The following is a 7500-nucleotide window of genomic DNA, read 5'->3' on the forward strand; positions in this document are numbered from 1 at the left end:
CGGGAGCTTTTATGCGGTCAGGCCGGGTGAAAAATAAATCTCGCCGCGACCCAACATGCAAAACCAAGACTGAAAAAATCTCTGTTCGTTCATCATTCGACCGACCCTCAGTCAGATGTGGCCCGAGCGAGAAGCTGGGCCGCCATTTACGTTCAAGATTTCGATGCTCCATGTGTTCTGCAGTTCGCATGGATTAGCGCACTTTGCTGCGCTCTTCATCGATCCACGAGCCTAGTGATCCACCGTTCAGGGTCGTATATAAAACGACATATTCGTTTTCTTCTCTCTTTTTCTCCAACCCGCCCAAGCAAATGAATGCGAGGGCGGAGAAAGAAAGCCAGAAAGAAAATGTTCCGATAAACACTCGTACTAGAATTTGGGTTTAGTGTGTTATTGTGATTTTGAATTCTTCCTACTTCATCGAGAGGGCGAAGGGCAAGCTTAAAAAACATTCGGTTTTCAACGGCATAGTGTCGGGCTTTGGAGTGTTAGTCTATACGACGCACACGCACGCAACCACGAGTATCTACGCCCGAAAAGAACGTCCAGAGTAAAGTCTCACACTTTCGTCCCCCACCGAGAATCAAAAAATCCCGAAGACGAAGAGAGAAACAAAAAAAAAACAATTTCGATTGGGCGTATCCGCTTTAAACCACCGCGCATCAGAGCGCCTGATACCCGTTCAAAATCTTGATGTTTTTTTTTTTTCCGACTCTCCATCCACCGAGTTTTTATTTTTCAAAGTGTTTGATTTAGGGACTAAGACTTTATAAAATCTCCTTTATTGTTCCTTCGGTACTCGCGGCCCAGGCGGGCTATCGTATTCTTCACTCTACTAACGTCAACACTGTGAGCGCCGCTAAAGGTCGAATGAATCTATAGAGACATTCACCATCGAAGCAGGAAGAATTTGCTCACGGCCATAGACCAAATCGAAAGACTTTGTGTTTTTTTTTTGAGCCGAGAGGAAAGAAAAATCAATTTGAAAAGGCGAATCCGCTTTAAACCACCGCGCATCAGAGCGCCTGATACCCGTTCAAAATAAATGATTTTCTTCCGTCAACCCACACATAGTTCATACGATGTCTTACGCCGAAAGACTTTTGATGGGGTTTTTTTGTTTTGCAACTTTTAGTTGTTTCGTGCTCAACCAAAGCCATATGCGCAAAACATTTGTCTTGTTCGTTTATGATCCTTCCGCAGGTTCACCTACGGAAACCTTGTTACGACTTTTACTTCCTCTAAAGGATCAAGTTCGACCATCTTTCAGTCTCGCCGTTGGTAGGCACCGCACGGGCAGAGATTGCTCCCCACTCGACGGCACCCCGACAAGCCCGTCCGAAGGCCTCACTAAATCATTCAATCGGTAGTAGCGACGGGCGGTGTGTACAAAGGGCAGGGACGTAATCGACGCGGGCTAGTGACCCGCGCCTACTAGGGATTCCTGGTTCATGGGGATCATTGCAGTCCCCAATCCCAACCACGAAGGAGGTTCAGCGGTTACCCGGTCCTTTCGGACAGGGAGAGTGAAACACGCTGATTCCTTCAGTGTAGCGCGCGTGCGGCCCAGGACATCTAAGGGCATCACAGACCTGTTATTGCTCACTGTCACGCGGCTGGACGCCGCTTGTCCCTCTAAGAAGACTGCGTGACGGACGCGAGAGCAGAAGGTATCGCCGGGGATGACGACGACCGAATAACAATAGAGCCAGCCCCCGCGAGACATTCCCGACAAAGCCCCGCCATACCTCATCCGCCAGGCAACCAACCCGTGAAGGCCGTACACCCGACGAACAGAGCACAACGAAACCAAGCCGAGAGATTGCCTCACTAAAGGAACCAGTCCCACCGAGACCCGAATCGCCGCCACCTGATCCCGACGCCTCCGTACTCCCTTCGGTTTCAATTGATAAAACCCGTCACCTATTTAGCAGGCTAGAGTCTCGTTCGTTATCGGAATTAACCAGACAAATCGCTCCACCAACTAAGAACGGCCATGCACCACCACCCACCGAATCAAGAAAGAGCTCTCAATCTGTCAATCCTTCCAGTGTCCGGGCCTGGTGAGGTTTCCCGTGTTGAGTCAAATTAAGCCGCAGGCTCCACTCCTGGTGGTGCCCTTCCGTCAATTCCTTTAAGTTTCAGCTTTGCAACCATACTTCCCCCGGAACCCAAAGACTTTGGTTTCCCGGAAGCTGCCCGTCGAGTCATTGGAGTAACTCCGACGGATTGCTGGTTGGCATCGTTTATGGTTAGAACTAGGGCGGTATCTGATCGCCTTCGAACCTCTAACTTTCGTTCTTGATCAAGGAAAACATTCTTGGCAAATGCCTTCGCTGTTGTTCGTCTTGCGGCGGTCCAAGAATTTCACCTCTGTCGCCGCAGTACGAATGCCCCCGTCCGTCTCTATTGACCATTACCTCGGGTCCAAAAGTAAAAGACCAGCAAAATCGGACCGAGGTCCTATTCCATCATTCCATGCTGCGATATTCAGGCGTTGGGATACACCTGCTTTGAGCACTCTAATTTGTTCAAAGTAAACGTTGCCGGCCGCCCGAGACACCCGGTGAAGGGCACCCCGAACGATTGACTGGGTGGAGCGAATCGAGTCAACTACGACCAAAATTTAAAAAAGAACCCGAAAGAACTTTCCAACTCTGGCCGCAGATACAACAACGACGCACCGACCACCACTCCGGCGATGTTGTCCGACCGTGAAGAGAGTCGGGCTTTGACACCCGGGCTCCCAGAGCGTGAAACGCAACACCCTTGATTCAGAGCGGCGCCGCCCGGCCGAAGACAGACATCCGACTACGAGCTTTTTAACCGCAACAACTTTAATATACGCTATTGGAGCTGGAGTTACCGCGGCTGCTGGCACCAGACTTGCCCTCCAATGGTTCCTCGTTAAAGGATTTAAAGTGTACTCATTCCAATCACGGGGCCTCGGAAGAGTCCCGTATCGTTATTTTTCGTCACTACCTCCCCGTGCCGGGAGTGGGTAATTTGCGCGCCTGCTGCCTTCCTTGGATGTGGTAGCCGTTTCTCAGGCTCCCTCTCCGGAATCGAACCCCGATTCCCCGTTACCCGTTGCAACCATGGTAGGCGCGTAACCTACCATCGACAGTTGATAAGGCAGACATTTGAAAGATACGTCGCCGGCGCGAAGGCCGTGCGATCGGCGTGAAGTTATCCAGAGTCACCAAAATTGGTACGGTGCGCGAGCCCGAAAGCCCGGCCCCGACTGGTTTTGATCTAATAAAAGCACCTCTTCTGCGAGCCCGAAAGCCCGCAGTCGAGGCTCGAGTGCATGTATTAGCTCTAGAATTACCACAGTTATCCAAGTAGGATGGAGTGGATCTAAGGAACCATAACTGATTTATTGAGCCATTCGCGGTTTCGCCGTCTAGCGGCTTGTACTTAGACATGCATGGCTTAATCTTTGAGACAAGCATATGCTACTGGCAGGATCAACCAGGTATTTCGTGTATGTTTGTTTGATATGCATCCGGCGAGTTGCGGGTTTTTATTTCGCCCACGCATCACCAAACACACACCAAATCAACACGTTTTTCGTTTTTTTTCTTTTTCTTCGGAAACTAAAATTTTTGATCGCAACGCCTGGCGTGTCACAGCGAGTCCCAGTGAAGAGAAACACCGATCCGATCCGTTTGTTGGATTTTTTTCATTTCAATTTCCAAAGTCAAAGACCATTCAACGGTCTATGAGCCCAAAGTGAATCGGATTCATTCGACCGGTCTTGATATATTCATCAACTTTTTTTCCCGTATTACGGTTTTCGACGGTCATATGTGGCGTGCTGTATGCTCATAAGTCAAGCCTGCTTTACTAAGCTGACAAGCATACATCTTTTAAATTTTTGTGGGCTCAGAGTTTTATTTTTATTTTTCCACCGCCGAGGCACACTCTCGCATCACCCCGCACGACACACACACACACACACACCTCACCGCTCAACGGTCACACGAGGCAGAATTTTCCGCAAAGACTTTCGAAGAGAAAGAGAAAACTCGGAACAACCGCGGTCAGAGGCCAGCATAGAGGCATCGTATAGAAAGTCATGGGCGGAAAAAAACAAATCATTTCAAGTCGAGACAAGCAACCAGACTACCCCTATAAAAGTGCGCAATTCTTTAAGAGTTCACCGAAGAATGACCGAGATCAAGTATGCACGAAACGAACATATTCCAAGGGCAGCTGAATAAGCGATTCTGCGCCGAAGCGCGAGAAAAGCAAGCGGTACACCGATGGGGATCGTTTTTTTTATCGTGTTAGATTCGTTGTTGTCAAGCAAGGATTCTCAAAATGTTTTTTGCATTGCACCCAAGTTTCGTACTGATTACTTGTCGCAGACCGGTGACTGTCAAAAAAAAATTTTTTACGTTTTTTCTTGAGAGGTCACTGCCTACACACAACTCCGGGCGGGCCGTACACTCACAGCCGTTTGAATTCTCCCTTCGTGTGTCATGGCCATAACTGAGCGTACATCTTACCGGGCGCCGAGTTGATCTGGCTTGTTCGATGAACGTTCGGGATACGTACAATCGATATAGCTCCAACCGTAACTCGTTTGTAATTACGCCGGCCATACTCAGCGGGCGCTCAGCTCAGCTCTCGATATCTTCCGTCGAAGGGAAGTTCGTAGTAAAAGAGAGTCAGAGTCGACGCCACATTTTGCGGTCCTCGCATCTCATCCGATTTTTGAATTTTATAGATTTGCCATCACTTCCACCCAATTCTCTCGTATATTTCAATCTCTTGACTTTGTCCGACCGGGCCGTCTTCGCCCCCCTTCAACTCCGTCCATCTCCACTTCTGTGTTCCACACAACGAGCTTCCGTCAAACGGCAAAATGTGAAATATGCGCACGCCGCACGAAATAATTTGAAAGCGTTCTGTTTGGTGGCTTTTTTATTTTTTATCTCTCGGCTCACACACACACACACACATTTCCGCCTGAACGGTAATTTTTTTTTGATACGGTGTCAAAAAGTGAAAAGACGCGCACCATTTTCTTTTCTCTTCCGTATCGTCGCTGACGGTAAACGCTGATGGTTATGATGCCGTAAGTTTGGAAGAAAGAATCTTTCCCGTCTTGTCTTGTTACGGTAAAATAACAAAGAACAAGCGTCCGATTTCTCTCACAGACGGCCACAGACAAACCACACGTGCCGAAGAAACGAAACGTCCGAAACCAAAAAAATGTTTGACGCGCGCACCTCTTCTGAACTTTTCGACCAAGAGTCGTTGGATCGAGTGACGAGCTTCTCAGCTGTCGCACCAATCGGTGAAGCGGGCGTTTGAATTCCCGTCCACATCGCGGTTCGGATATATTTTTACATATACCGACCATCGGAAATTTCGAAAACGGTTTTACCGAAGGAATGATATTTCACACACCGACAGCTCATCGAGTTCGTCTCCGTTCAACGGTTTTTTTTTTTTTAAGACTTTTTGATCGCATGGGGCTAAACTGGTTAGAGCAAAGCCGCGATCCAAGCAGTGAAAAAAAAACAAAGACAGTGCAAGCGCGATCGAACGGAATCGAAACTAAAATCATGTGAAGTGGCGGGCGGAAAGGAGCTCAGCTACGGTGGAAATGAAACTACAACTAACGCCGAACCGGACAACTTCCCATTCTGCGTCTTCGTTTCATTTCCCAAAGCTCCCCGTCGATACCAAAGTTTTTGCGTCGAAGCTACTAAAGAAATTTCGCGCTTTCCTTTTCGCCTCTTTCGCCTTCCCTTCGATATCTATCCAACCACCGGCTTCGACTTTATTTCTTTCACCCGTCTATTCGCCCGATAGTCGACGGTCGGCCATTCTTTGGTATCGGCCAGGCGGACTAACAAGAAGTAAGACTCGTTTGAAAAATTTGGACCGGGCTTTACAATCGCTGCTTGTCGTAATGTCGCAAATTTGAAAAAAATTTTCAATTCGAGAAACCAAACTATTCGACACTTCGAAAATTTTTGGGACTCTGAAAATTTTTCCGAGTTTAGGAATCGAGACCTCTTCTATACTAAGGAAAACCACTAATGTTCCGCCGCATAATGTCTCCGTTTTCCGGCTCATTTTTAGCGATTGGACGGGGACATTGCCCCATCCAACCGCCAGCCGACTTTCAGGAACCGTCGTTTTCAAAGTTGGGACTTAGAAAATTTTCGACGAGTGGGAATTTTTTACGGTCGCAAGTCATCACGACACGCCCGACCAACCCATTTGAGAGCCGCCACGCCTCGACGGTGTGACGGCTTTTTTTCGAATCGACGGGTCTCGCTCACTCCTCTCTCGCGCCGACCAGAGGCCGGGCGAGAGAGTCGTTGCCAAACACCGTCGTCGGAAATGGGAGAATTTGAGTGGGAATTTTTTACGGTCGCGAGTCATCACGACACGCCCGACCAACCCATTTGAGAGCCGCCACGCCTCGACGGTGTGACGGCTTTTTTTCGAATCGACGGGTCTCGCTCACTCCTCTCTCGCGCCGACCAGAGGCCGGGCGAGAGAGTCGTTGCCAAACACCGTCGTCGGAAATGGGAGAATTTGAGTGGGAATTTTTTACGGTCGCGAGTCATCACGACACGCCCGACCAACCCACTTGAGAGCCGCCACGCCTCGACGGTGTGACGGCTTCTCTTTTCGAATCGACGGGTCTCGCTCACTCCTCTCTCGCGCCGACCAGTGGCCGGGCGAGAGAGTCGTTGCCAAACACCGTCGTCGGAAATCGAGAAATTTTCATTTCCATTTCCATTTTTTTTCATCGGCCTTTATACGTCCAAGTCCCGCCAACCACGTCACTACCACGTCGTCGGGACTTAGAAAAATTTTTCAATTTTTCGGACTTAGAAAATTTTTCAACTTTCTTTTTTTCGACAACCTCTTCCCTATATAGGAAAGTAGTGGATGTTCCGGGCAGTAACTGTACGAAAAAGTCGATTTCCGAATTTTTGCCGGACTTTCACCTGAGCTCAGGCCGGGCCGCCCGCTCAACTGCCGCCCGGTCACCACCAAAAACCGGTCTTGGAAATTTTCGGACTTAGAAAATTTTTCAACTTTTTTCTTTCTCGACAACCTCTTCCCTATATAGGAAAGTAGTGGATGTTCCGGGCAGTAACTGTACGAAAAAGTTGATTTCCGAAATTTTGCCGGGCTTTCACCAGAGCTCAGGCGGGGCTTACCATCACACCCGCCGACCGGTCACCACCAAAAACCGGTCTTGGAAATTTTAGGACTTAGAAATTTTTTCCAACTTTTTTCTTTCGCTCTTTCTCGCCATTTTTAGCCGTCTTTGCTCGTCCCAGTGCCGCCTATAGCTTCACTATCCGTCGTCGGGACTTAGAAAAATTTTTCAATTTTTCGGACTTAGAAAATTTTTTCAATTTTCATTTTCGACAACCTCTTCCCTATATAGGAAAGTAGTGGATGTTCCGGGCAGTAACTGTACGAAAAAGTTGATTTCCGAAATTTTGCCGGACATTC

At 48.5% G+C, this 7500-nt stretch overlaps 2 non-coding genes across 2 annotated transcripts; both read right to left on the reverse strand.

The window, feature by feature from the left end:
- Positions 1-101: 101 nt before the first annotated feature.
- On the reverse strand, positions 102-254 carry LOC124319217. Its single transcript, XR_006912913.1, has one exon. It is a non-coding gene; the product is annotated as a 5.8S ribosomal RNA (ribosomal RNA).
- A 932-nt stretch (positions 255-1186) lies between these two features.
- Positions 1187-3481, reverse strand: LOC124319207. Its single transcript, XR_006912901.1, has one exon. It is a non-coding gene; the product is annotated as a small subunit ribosomal RNA (ribosomal RNA).
- Between the last annotated feature and the right edge of the window lie 4019 nt (positions 3482-7500).

Source organism: Daphnia pulicaria, unplaced genomic scaffold (assembly GCF_021234035.1).
Source record: "Daphnia pulicaria isolate SC F1-1A unplaced genomic scaffold, SC_F0-13Bv2 h1tg000137l, whole genome shotgun sequence".
Taxonomy (NCBI): domain Eukaryota; kingdom Metazoa; phylum Arthropoda; class Branchiopoda; order Diplostraca; family Daphniidae; genus Daphnia; species Daphnia pulicaria.